The sequence below is a fragment of the Aegilops tauschii genome, chromosome 2 (genome assembly GCF_002575655.3).
Source record: "Aegilops tauschii subsp. strangulata cultivar AL8/78 chromosome 2, Aet v6.0, whole genome shotgun sequence".
NCBI classification, from domain to species: Eukaryota; Viridiplantae; Streptophyta; class Magnoliopsida; order Poales; family Poaceae; genus Aegilops; species Aegilops tauschii.
In genome coordinates this window covers 117599963-117613020 of record NC_053036.3, presented here as the reverse complement: position 1 = coordinate 117613020, position 13058 = coordinate 117599963, and the positions used below count along the sequence as shown (strand labels likewise).

The 13058-nt window shown below is 38.4% G+C and overlaps 1 pseudogene; it reads right to left on the bottom strand.

The window, feature by feature from the left end:
* Positions 1-2838: 2838 nt before the first annotated feature.
* LOC141040804 (uncharacterized) lies at positions 2839-12516 on the bottom strand (annotated as a pseudogene).
* Positions 12517-13058: the final 542 nt, after the last annotated feature.

The following is a 13058-nucleotide window of genomic DNA, read 5'->3' as shown; positions in this document are numbered from 1 at the left end:
ATGTTTAGAGATAGAGGTGTCGATAAAATAAAATACGGACATGAGGGCATCATGATCATTCTTATAACAGCAACATATATGGATATTGTCATATTATTTCTTATGCTAAAGTAACAATCAATTCACAATGTAAAGTATGAATTAGAAACTTCATTGAGAACTAACAAACTATAATCTCAGTCATTGAGGCAATTACAGTTTATCATAACATCAGAAAGAATCAATATAAGAGCTTTTCAGCAAGTCCACATACTCAACTATCATTTAGTCTTTCACAATTGCTAACACTCACGCAATATTTGCGGTTATGGAGTTTTAATCGGACACAGAGAAAGATAGGGGCTTATAGTTTCACCTCCCAACTTTTTACCTCAAGGGTAATGTCAACAATAATAGTTCATGCTAACTTACATCCAATTGGATATATATATCAGGATCTTTCCAACACAATGTGCTTGCCAAAGGATAAAATGTAAAAAGGAAAGGTGAAGATCACCATGACTCTTCCATAAGGTAAAAGTAAAAGATAGGCCCTTCGCAGTGGGAAGCAGAGGTTGTCATGCGCTTTCATGATTGGATGCACGAAATCTTAATGCAAAAGAACATCACTTTATATTGCCACTTGTGATATGGACCTTTATTATGCAGTCCGTCGCTTTTATTTCTTCCACATCACAAGATCGTATAAAGCTTATTTTCTCCACACTAATAAATCATACATATTTAGAGAGAAATTTTTTATTGCTTGCACCAATGACAACTTACTTGAAGGATCTGACTCAATCCATAGGTAGATATGGTGGACACTCATGGAAAAACTGGTTTTGAGGGTATTCGGAAGCACAAGTAGTATCTCTACTTGGTCCAAGGAATTGGCTAGCATGAGAGGGAAAGGCAAGCTCAACATGTTGGATGATCCATGACAATATACTTTATTTCGGATATAAGAAAACATAACCCATTACGTTGTCTTCCTTGTCCAACATCAACTCTTTAGCATGTCATATTTTAATGAGTGCTCACAATCATAAAAGATGTCCAAGATAGTGTATTTATATGTGAAAACCTTTCTTTCTTTGTTACTTCCTATTAATTGCAACGATGACCAAAACTATGTTTGTCAACTCTCAACAACTTTTAATCATCATACTCTTTATATGTGAAGTCATTACTGTCCATAAGATCAATATGATCTCTGTATTTCTTTTTTTTCTTTATTTTTCTTTTATTCTCTCAAGATCATAGCAAGATAATCAAGCACTTGACTCAACACTAATCTTTATTATAGCTCACGGACTCGATTACATAGAGAGATCATAAAGCAAAACCCGAAACTAAATCACACTAGAACTTTATTCTACTAGATCAAGACATTACTAAAAGGATCAAACTAAGAAAAAGGTAAAGATAGGAGTGTGATGGTGATACGATACCCGGGCACCTCCCCCAAGCTTGGCAGTTGCCAAGGGGAGTGCCCATACCCATGTGATTATTGCTCTTTCTTCGGAGGTGGTGATGTAATATTCTTGGCTATGATACCCCTCAGGATACGATTCTCCTCCTCGAGCTTGTTGACTTGCCGCTTAAGATCCATTATTTCCTTACGGAGCTTACCCGTGACAGTTAAAGCTCCTTGCACCCATGGATGCTGCATAGGTGCGGGAGAACAAGTAACACTCCTTTTCATATTTTCATAAGAGAGAAATTTAACATTGGAGGGCATCGTGAATCCTGCCCGGAAACGAGAAGTAACTTCTTGATCCTCCTCCATGGCATCTATCCTTTTCAAGTCAGCTTCCATCTCTTCCTCCGTTAAGGGCCCAAAGTGATAGGCATCGCTGTTTGCCCCTGGACCTGGTGTTGGATGAGACACCCGACTAACTCTTGAGAAGACATCTTGCTCTAATCTGCGGCAGAAACAGCTCGAAACAAAAACAGAGGATATTTTCGTGGTACGGTGGTCAAAACCTTCGGGAGATTATATAATGAATTTTTACCGACCAAAAGAAGTATCGTGCAAGAAAACGGAGTCCGGAGAGTGCACGGGGTGCCCACGAGGCAGGGGGTGCGCCTCCCACCCTCGTGTCCTTCCTGGACTACTTCTTATTTTCCTATTTTCTTAAATATTCCAAAACGGAGAAAAATTGCCATTATAACTGTTTTGGAGTCAGTTTACTTACCGTACCACGTACCTATTCCTTTTCGGAGTCTGAAACATTCTGGAAAGTGTCTCATGTATTCCTCCGGGGTTACGGTTTCAATAACATTAGTTTCAAAATTTATAGGATTACCTGAGATATAATGTTTGATCCTTTGACCGTTCACCACCTTCGGATTTGTGCCTTCGAAGTTGTTGATTTTTATGGCACCGGAACGATAGACCTCCTCGATAACGTAAGGACCTTCCCATTTAGAAAGAAGTTTTCCTGCAAAAAATCTTAAATGAAAGTTGTATAACAATACATAATCACCTATATTAAACTCACGCTTTTGTATCCTTTTGTCATGCCATCTTTTAACCTTTTCCTTGAACAGTTTGGCATTCTCATAGGCCTGGGTTCTCCATTCATCAAGTGAGCTAATGTCAAATAGCCTCTTTTCACCGGCAAGTTTGAAATCATAATTGAGCTCTTTAATAGCCCAATATGCCTTATGTTCTAATTCGAGAGGTAAGTGACATGCTTTTCCATAAACCATCTTATACGGAGACATACCCATAGGATTTTTATATGCAAGTACTATAGGCCCATAATGCATCATCAAGTTTCTTGGACCAATTCTTTCTAGATCTATTAACAGTCTTTTGCAAAATTAATTTGAGCTCTCTATTACTCAACTCTACTCGACCACTAGACTGTGGGTGATAAGGGGATGCAATTCTATGATTAACATCATACTTAGCAAGCATTTTACGAAAGGCACCACGAATAAAATGTGAACCACCAACAGTCATTAAATATCTAGGGACTCCAAACCTCGGAAAAATAACTTCTTTAAGCAACTTAATAGAGGTGTTATGATCAGCACTACTAGTTGGAATAGCTTCTACCCACTTAGTAACATAATCAACAGCAACTAAAATATGTGTATACCCATTAGAGGAAGGAAAAGGTCCCATATAATCAAAGCCCCAAACATCGAATGGTTCAATCACGAGTGAATAATTCATAGGCATTTCTTGACGTCTACTAATGTTACCAATTCTTTGACATTCATCACAAGACAAGACAAACTTACGAGCATCCTTGAAGAGAGTAGGCAAATAAAAACCGGATTGCAATACCTTATGTGCAGTTCTATCTCCAGCGTGGTGTCCTCCATAAGCTTCGGAGTGACACTTGCGTAGGATCTGTTCCTGTTCATGCTCAGGTATACAATGTCTAATAACACCATCTACTCCTTCTTTATAAAGGCGTGGGTCGTCCCAGAAGTAGTGTCTTAAATCATAGAAACACTTTTTCTTTTGCTGGTATGTGAAACTAGGTGGTATAAATTTAGCAACAATGTAATTAGCATAATCAGCATACCATGGAGCGGTACGAGAAGTATTTATGACATTTAATTGTTCATCAGGAAAGCTATCATCAATAGGTAGTGGGTCATCAAGAACATTCTCTAACCTAGACAAGTTATCTGCAACGGGGTTCTCAGCTCCCTTTCTATCAATAATATGTAAATCAAATTCTTGTAGCAAGAGAACCCATCTAATAAGTCTAGGTTTAGCATCTTTCTTTTCCATAAGGTATTTAATAGCAGCATGATCAGTGTGAATAGTTACTTTAGAGTCAATAATAGAAGGTTTGAACTTATCACAAGCAAAAACAACTGCTAAAAATTCTTTTTCAGTAGTAGCGTAATTTCTCTGGGCATTGTCTAGAGTTTTACTAGCATATTGAATAACATTTAATTTCTTATCAACTCTTTGCCCTAAAACAACACCTACAACATAATCACTAGCATCACACATAATTCCAAAAGGTAAATTCCAATCAGGTGGCTGAACAATAGGTGCAGAAATCAAAGCTTTCTTAAGTATTTCAAATGCTTCTACACAATCATCATCAAAGCCAAAAGGAATATCTTTTTGTAATAGATTAGTCAGAGGCCGAGAAATTTTTGAGAAGTCCTCAATGAACCTCCTATAAAACCGGCATGACCAAGAAAACTTCTTATACCTTTGATGTCCTTAGGACACGACATCTTTTCAATAGCATCAACTTTAGCTTTATCAACTTCAATACCTCTTTCAGAAATTTTATGTCCCAAGACAATGCCTTCATTAACCATAAAGTGGCATTTCTCCCAATTCAAGACAAGATTAGTTTCTTCACATCTCTACAAAACTCGATCAAGGTTGCTCAAGCAATCATCAAAAGAGGATCCATAAACGTAGAAATCATCCATGAAAACCTCACAAATCTTTTCACAAAAGTCAGAGAATATAGCCATCATTCATCTTTGAAAGGTAGGAGTTTCATTACATAAACCAAAAGGCATACGTCTATAAGAAAAAGTACCGAAAGGGCAAGTAAAAGTGGTCTTTTCTTGATCCTCAGCTGACACAGGTATTTGAGAGAAACCAGAGAAACCATCTAGAAAGCAAAATGTGTATGTTTGGATAATCTTTCTAGCATTTGATCAATAAAAGGCAAAGGGTAATGATCTTTTTTAGTAGCTTTATTTAGTTTGCAGAAATCAATTACCATCCTATAACCTGTAACAATTCTTTGCGGGATCAATTCATCTTTATCATTAGGAACGACAGTAATACCTCCCTTCTTAGGGACACAATGGACAGGATTTACCCACTGACTATCAGCAACGGGATAAATTATACCTGCCTCAAGGAGCTTTAATATTTCCTTCCTTACCACTTCTTTCATCTTAGGATTTAGCCGTCGTTGGTGATCAATAACTGGTTTGACGTCTTTCTCCAAATTTATTTTGTGTTGACATAGAGTGGGACTAATGCCCTTAAGATCATCAAGAGTATATCCAATAGCAGCACGATGCTTCTTCAGAGTTTTCAATAATTTCTCTTCCTCCTTCTCTGAAAGGTTAGCACTAATAATAACAGGATATATCTTCTTTTCATCAAGATAAGTATATTTAAGAGTATCAGGTAATGGTTTAAGCTCAAACACGGGATCACCCTTGGGTGGAGGAGGATCCCCTAGGATTTCAACAGGCAAGTTGTGTTTCAGAATAGGTCCCTGTTTAAAGAATACTTCATCTATTTCCCTTCTTTCATTCATGAACATGTCATTCTCATGGTCGAGCAAATATTGTTCTAAAGGATCATTAGGAGGCACGACAATAGAAGCAAGACCAATAATTTCATCTTTACTAGGCAATTCCTCATCACGGTGGTGTCTACTAAATTTAGCAAAATTAAACTCATGAGACATATCACCCAAACCAATAGTAACAACATCCTTTTCGCAGTCTATCCTAGCATTAACAGTGTTCAAGAAGGGTCTACCAAATATGATGGGACAAAAGCTATCTTGTGGGGAACCAAGAACAAGAAAATCAGCAGGATATTTAACCTTTACAGACAAGACTTCAACATCTCTAACAATCCCAATCGGTGAAATAGTATCTCTATTGGCAAGCTTAATGGTAACATCAATTTTTTCTATTTCAGCAGGTGCAATATCATGCATAATTTCTTTGTATAAGGAATGAGGTATTGCACTGGCACTATCACCCATATCACACAAGCCATGATAACAATGATCTCCTATTTTAACAGAAATAACAGGCATGCCTACAACATGTCTATGTATATCTTTAGCACCAGGCTTAGCAATTCTAGCAGTTTCCTCACAGAAATAAATAACATGCCCATCGATATTATCAGCCAAGAGATCTTTAACCATAGCAATATTAGGTTCAACTTTAACTTGCTCAGGAGGTTTATGTGTCCTAATATTACTTTTGTTGACAACAGTTGAAGCTTTAGCATGATCCTTTATTCTAACAGGGAAAGGTGGTTTCTCAACATAAGCAGTAGGAACAACAGGATCATCATAAGTGATAGTCTTTTCTTCAACTTTAATAGGTGCAACTACCTTTACTTCAATGGGAGGATTATATTTAAACCACTTCTCCTTAGGGAGATCAACATGAGTAGCAAAGGATTCACAGAAAGAAGCTACTATCTCAGAGTTAAGTCCATATTTAGTGCTAAATTCACGGAAAGCATCGGTATCCATAAAAGATTTAACACAATCAAACTTAGGTGTTATACTTGACTCTTTACCTTCGTCGATGTCCCAATATTCAGAGTTGCGTTTAATTCTTTCCAATAAATCCCATTTGAATTCAATAGTCTTCATCATAAACGAGCCAGTACAAGAAGTATCAAGCATGGAGCGATTATTGAGAGAAAGCCGAGCATAAATTTTTTGAATAATCATTTCTCTTGAGAGCTCATGATTGGGGCATGAATATAACATTGACTTAAGCCTCCCCCAAGCTTGAGCGATGCTTTCTCCTTCGCAAGGCCAAAACTTATATATATAATTATGACCACGATGAACAAGACGCATAGGATAAAACTTCTGATGAAATTCCAATTTCAATCGTTTGTAGTTCCATGATCCCATATCATCACATAGCCTATACCATGTCAATGCATCTCCCTTCAAATATAAAGGTAATACCTTCTTCTTGATAACATCATCAGGCATACCTGCAAGCTTAAATAATCCACAAACTTCATCCACATAGATTAAGTGTAAATCGGGATGCAATGTCCATCTCCTACAAAAGGATTAGCTAGCAGTTTCTGTATCATACCCGAAGGAATTTCAAAGTAAACATTTTCAGTAGGCTCAGTAGGTTGAGGAGCAACTATTTGCTCTACTGGTCGGGGTGAAGATACCCCGAACAAGCCCCTCAAACGATTACTTTCCATAGTAACAAGTGACAGTAAATTTCAGCACCCTATATAAATTTTTCCTTACCAAATTCCACCTACCAAAGGCGCTTCACTCCCCGGCAACGGTGCCAGAAAAGAGTCTTGATGGCCCACAAGTATAGGGGATCTATCGTAGTCCTTTCGATAAGTAAGAGTGTCGAACCCAACGAGGAGCAGAAGGAAATGATAAGCGGTTTTCAGCAAGGTATTCTCTGCAAGCACTGAAATTATCAGTAACAGATAGTTTTGTGACAAGGTAATTTGTAACGGGTAACAAGTGTAAATAAAGTGCAACAAGATGGCCCAATCCTTTTTGTAGCAAAGGACAAGCCTGGACAATTTCTTATATGAAGGAAAACGCTCCCGAGGACACATGGGAATTATCGTCAAGCTAGTTTTCATCACGCTCATATGATTCGCGTTCGGTACTTTGATAATTTGATATGTGGGTGGACCGGTGCTTGGGTGCTGTCCTTTCTTGGACAATCATCCCACTTATGATTAACCCCTATTGCAAGCATCCGCAACTACAAAAGAAGTATTAAGGTAAACCTAACCATAGCATGAAACATATGGATCCAAATCAGCCCCTTACGAAGCAACGCATAAACTAGGATTTAAGATTCTGTCACTCTAGCAACCCATCATCTACTTATTACTTCCCAATGCCTTCCTCTAGGCCCAAACAATGGTGAAGTGTTATGTAGTCGACGTTCACATAACACCACTAGAGGAAAGACAACATACATCTCATGAAAATATCGAACGAATACCAAATTCACATGACTACTTATAGCAAGACTTCTCCCATGTCCTCAGGAACAAACGTAACTACTCACAAAGCATATTCATGTTCATAATCAGAGGAGTATTAATATGCATAATGGATCTGAACATATGATCTTCCACCAAGTAAACCAACTAGCATCAACTACAAGGAGTAATCAACACTACTAGGAACCTACAGGTACCAATCTGAGGTTTTGAGACAAAGATTGGATACAAGAGATGAACTAGGGTTTGAGAGGAGATGGTGCTAGTGAATATGTTGATGAAGATTGACCCCCTCCCGATGAGAGGATCGTTGGTGATGACGATGGCGATGATTTCCCCCTCCCGGAGGGAAGTTTCCCCGGCAGATCAGCTTTGCCGGAGCCCTAGATTGGTTCCGCCAAGGTTCCGCCTCATGGCGGTGGTGTTTCGTCCCGAAAGCTTGCTTATGATTTTTTCCAGGGTAAAAGACTTCATATAGCAGAAGATGGGCACCGGAAGCCTGCCAGGGGGCCCACGAGGCGGGGGGCACGCCCCCCACCCTCGTGGCCAGGGTGTGGGCCCCCTCTGGTATTTTCTTCGCTCAGTATTTTTTATTATTTCAAAAAATGACTTCCGTGGAGTTTCAGGACTTTTGGAGTTGTGCAGAATAGGTCTCTAATATTTGCTCCTCTTCCAGCCCAGAATTCCAGCTGCCGGCATTCTCCCTCTTCATGCAAACCTTGTAAAATAAGAGAGAATAGGCATAAATATTGTGACATAATCTGTAATAACAAGCCATAATGCAATAAATATCGATATAAAAGCATGATGCAAAATGGACGTATCAACTCCCCCAAGCTTAGACCTCGCTTGTCCTCAAGCGGAAGCCGATAACGATAAATATGTCCACATGTTTAGAGATAGAGGTGTCGATAAAATAAAATACGAACATGAGGGCATCATGATCATTCTTATAACAGCAACATATATGGATATTGTCATATTATTTCTTATGCTAAAGTAACAATCAATTCACAATGTAAAGTATGAATTAGAAACTTCATTGAGAACTAACAAACTATAATCTCAGTCATTGAGGCAATTACAGTTTATCATAACATCAGAAAGAATCAATATAAGAGCTTTTCAGCAAGTCCACATACTCAACTATCATTTAGTCTTTCACAATTGCTAACACTCATGCAATACTTGTGGTTATGGAGTTTTAATCGGACACAGAGAAAGATAGGGGCTTATAGTTTCGCCTCCCAACTTTTTACCTCAAGGGTAATGTCAACAATAATAGTTCATGCTAACTTACATCCAATTGGATATATATATCAGGATCTTTCCAACACAATGTGCTTGCCAAAGGATAAAATGTAAAAAGGAAAGGTGAAGATCACCATGACTCTTCCATAAGGTAAAAGTAAAAGATAGGCCCTTCGCAGTGGGAAGCAGAGGTTGTCATGCGCTTTCATGATTGGTTGCACGAAATCTTAATGCAAAAGAACGTAACTTTATATTGCCACTTGTGATATGGACCTTTATTATGCAGTCCGTCGCTTTTATTTCTTCCACATCACAAGATCGTATAAAGCTTATTTTCTCCACACTAATAAATCATACATATTTAGAGAGCAATTTTTTATTGCTTGCACCGATGACAACTTACTTGAAGGATCTTACTCAATCCATAGGTAGATATGGTGGACACTCATGGAAAAACTGGTTTTGAGGGTATTCAGAAGCACAAGTAGTATCTCTACTTGGTCCAAGGAATTCGCTAGCATGAGAGGGAAAGGCAAGCTCAACATGTTGGATGATCCATGACAATATACTTTATTTCGGATATATGAAAACATAACCCATTACATTGTCTTCCTTGTCCAACATCAACTCTTTAGCATGTCATATTTTAATGAGTGCTCACAATCATAAAAGATGTCCAAGATAGTGTATTTATATGAAAACCTCTCTTTCTTTATTACTTCCTATTAATTGCAACGATGACCAAAACTATGTTTGTCAACTCTCAACAACTTTTAATCATCATACTCTTTATATGTGAAGTCATTACTCTCCATAAGATCAATATGATCTCTTTATTTCTTTTTATCCTTTCCTTTTCTTTTATTCCCTCAAGATCATAGCAAGATAATCAAGCCCTTGACTCAACACTAATCTTTATTATAGCTCACGGACTCGGTTACATAGAGAGATCATAAAACAAAACCCAAAACTAAATCACACTAAAACTTTATTCTACTAGATCAAGACATTAGTAAAAGGATCAAACTAAGAAAAACGGTAAAGATAGGAGTGTGATGGTGATACGATACCGGGGCACCTCCCCCAAGCTTGGCAGTTGCCAAGGGGAGTGCCCATACCCATGTGATTATTGCTCTTTCTTCGGAGGTGGTGATGTAATATTCTTGGCAATGATACCCCTCAGGATATGATTCTCCTCCTCGAGCTTGTTGACTTGCTGCTTAAGATCCATTATTTCCTTACGGAGCTTACCCGTGACGGTTAAAGCTCCTTGCACCCATGGATGCTGCATAGCTGCGGGAGAACAAGTAATACTCCTTTTCATATTTTCATAAGAGAGAAATTTAACATTGGAGGGGATGACCGAGTTTGGGATAGCTGAGCTCTGTAATTCCCCCATCGAGAATCCTGCCCGGAAACGAGAAGTAACTTCTTGATCCTCCTCCATGGCATCTATCATTTTCAAGTCAGCTTCCATCTCTTCCTCCGTTGAGGGCCCAAAGTGATAGGCATCGCTGTTTGCCCCTGGACCTGGTGTCGGATGAGACACCCGACTCTCCCCGACTAACTCTTGAGAAGACATCTTGCGACAGAAACAACTCGAAACAAAAACAGAGGATATTTGCGTGGTACGGTGGTCAAAACCTTCGAGAGATTATATAATGAATTTTTACCGACCAAAAGAAGTTTCGTGCAAGAAAACGGAGTTCAGAGAGCGCACGGGGTGCCCACGAGGCAGGGGGCGCGCCCAGGGGGTAGGGCGCGCCTCCCACCCTCGTGGAAGCCTCGTGTCCTTCCCGGACTACTTCTTATTTTCCTATTTTCTTAAATATTCCAAAATGGAGAAAAATTGCCATTAGAACTGTTTTGGAGTCAGTTTACTTACCGTGCCACGTACCTATTCCTTTTCAGAGTCTGAAACATTCTGGAAAGTGTCTCTTATGTATTCCTCCGGGGTTACGGTTTCAACAACATTAGTTTCAACATTTATAGGATTTCCTGAGATATAATGTTTGATCCTTTGACCGTTCACCACCTTCGGATTTGTGCCTTCGAAGTTGTTGATTTTTATGGCACCGGAACGATAGACCTCCTCGATAACGTAAGGACCTTCCCATTTAGAAAGAAGTTTTCCTACAAAAAATCTTAAACGAGAGTTGTATAACAATACATAATCACCTATATTAAACTCACGCATTTGTATCCTTTTGTCATGCCATCTTTTAACCTTTTCCTTGAACAGTTTGGCATTCTCATAGGCCTGGGTTCTCCATTCATCAAGTTAGCTAATGTCAAATAGCCTCTTTTCACCGGCAAGTTTGAAATCATAATTGAGATCTTTAATAGCCCAATATGCCTTATGTTCTAATTCGAGAGGTAAGTGACATGCTTTTCCATAAACCATCTTACAGGGAGATATACCCATAGGATTTTTATATGCAGTTCTATAGGCCCATAATGCATCTTCAAGTTTCTTGGACCAATTCTTTCTAGATCTATTAACAGTCTTTTGCAAAATTAATTTGAGCTCTCTATTACTCAACTCTACTTGACCACTAGACTGTGGGTGATAAGGGGATGCAATTCTATGATTAACATCATATTTAGCAAGCATTTTACGAAAGGCACCATGAATAAAATGTGAACCACCATCAGTCATTAAATATCTAGGGACTCCAAACCTCGGAAAAATAACTTCTTTAAGCATCTTAATAGAGGTGTTATGATCAGCACTACTAGTTGGAATAGCTTCTACCCACTTAGTAACATAATCAACAACAACTAAAATATGTGTATACCCATTAGAGGAAGGAAAAGGTCCCATATAATCAAAGCCCCAAACATCGAATGGTTCAATCTTGAGTGAATAATTCATAGGCATTTCTTGACGTCTACTAATGTTACCAATTCTTTGACATTCATCACAAGAGAAGACAAACTTACGAGAATCCTTGAAGAGAGTAGGCCAATAAAAACCGGATTGCAATACCTTATGTGCAGTTCTATCTCCAGTGTGGTGTCCTCCATAAGCTTCGGAGTGACACTTGCGTAGGATCTGTTCCTGTTCATGCTCAGGTATACAACATCTACTAACACCATCTACTCCTTCTTTATAAAGGTGTGGGTCGTCCCAGAAGTAATGTCTTAAATCATAGAAAAACTTTTTTTTGCTGGTATGTGAAACTAGGTGGTATAAATTTAGCAACAATATAATTAGCATAATCAGCATACCATGGAGCGGTACGAGAAGTATTTATGACATTTAATTGTTCATCAGGAAAGCTATCATCAATAGGTAGTGGGTCATCAAGAACATTCTCTAACCTAGACAAGTTGTCCGCAACGGGGTTCTCAGCTCCCTTTCTATCAATAATATGTAAATCAAATTCTTGTAGCAAGAGAACCCATCTAATAAGTCTAGGTTTAGCATCTTTCTTTTCCATAAGGTATTTAATAGCAGCATGATCAGTGTGAATAGTTACTTTAGAGTCAACAATATAAGGTCTGAACTTATCACAAGCAAAAACAACTGCTAAAAATATCGGGGGGTATGAACCATAGAGAAGTTGGAGTACAGTAGGTTTAACACCAATATAAATAAAGAATGAGTTCATTATAGTACATTAAAGTGGTGGTTTGTTTTCTTATACTAACGGAGCTCATGAGATTTTCTGTTGAGTTTTGTGTTGTGAAGAGTTTTTGTGTAAAGATTTGATAGATTTTGGAACAAGGAGTGGAAAGAGCCTAAGCTTGGGGATGCCCAAGGCACCCCAAGGTAAAATTCAAGGACAACCAAAAGCCTAAGCTTGGGGATGCCCCGGAAGGTATCCCCTCTTTCATCTTCGTCTATCGGTAACTTTACTTGAGGCTATATTTTTATTCACCACATGATATGTGTTTTGCTTGGAGCATCTTGTATGATTTGAGTCTTTTATTTTTACTTTACCACAATCATCCTTGCTGTACACACCTTTTGGAGAGACACACATGAATCGGAATTTATTAGAATACTCTATGTGCTTCACTTATATATTTTGAGCTAGATAATTTTGCTCTAGTGCTTCACTTATGTCTTTTTAGAGCACGGTGGTGGTTTTATTTTATAGAA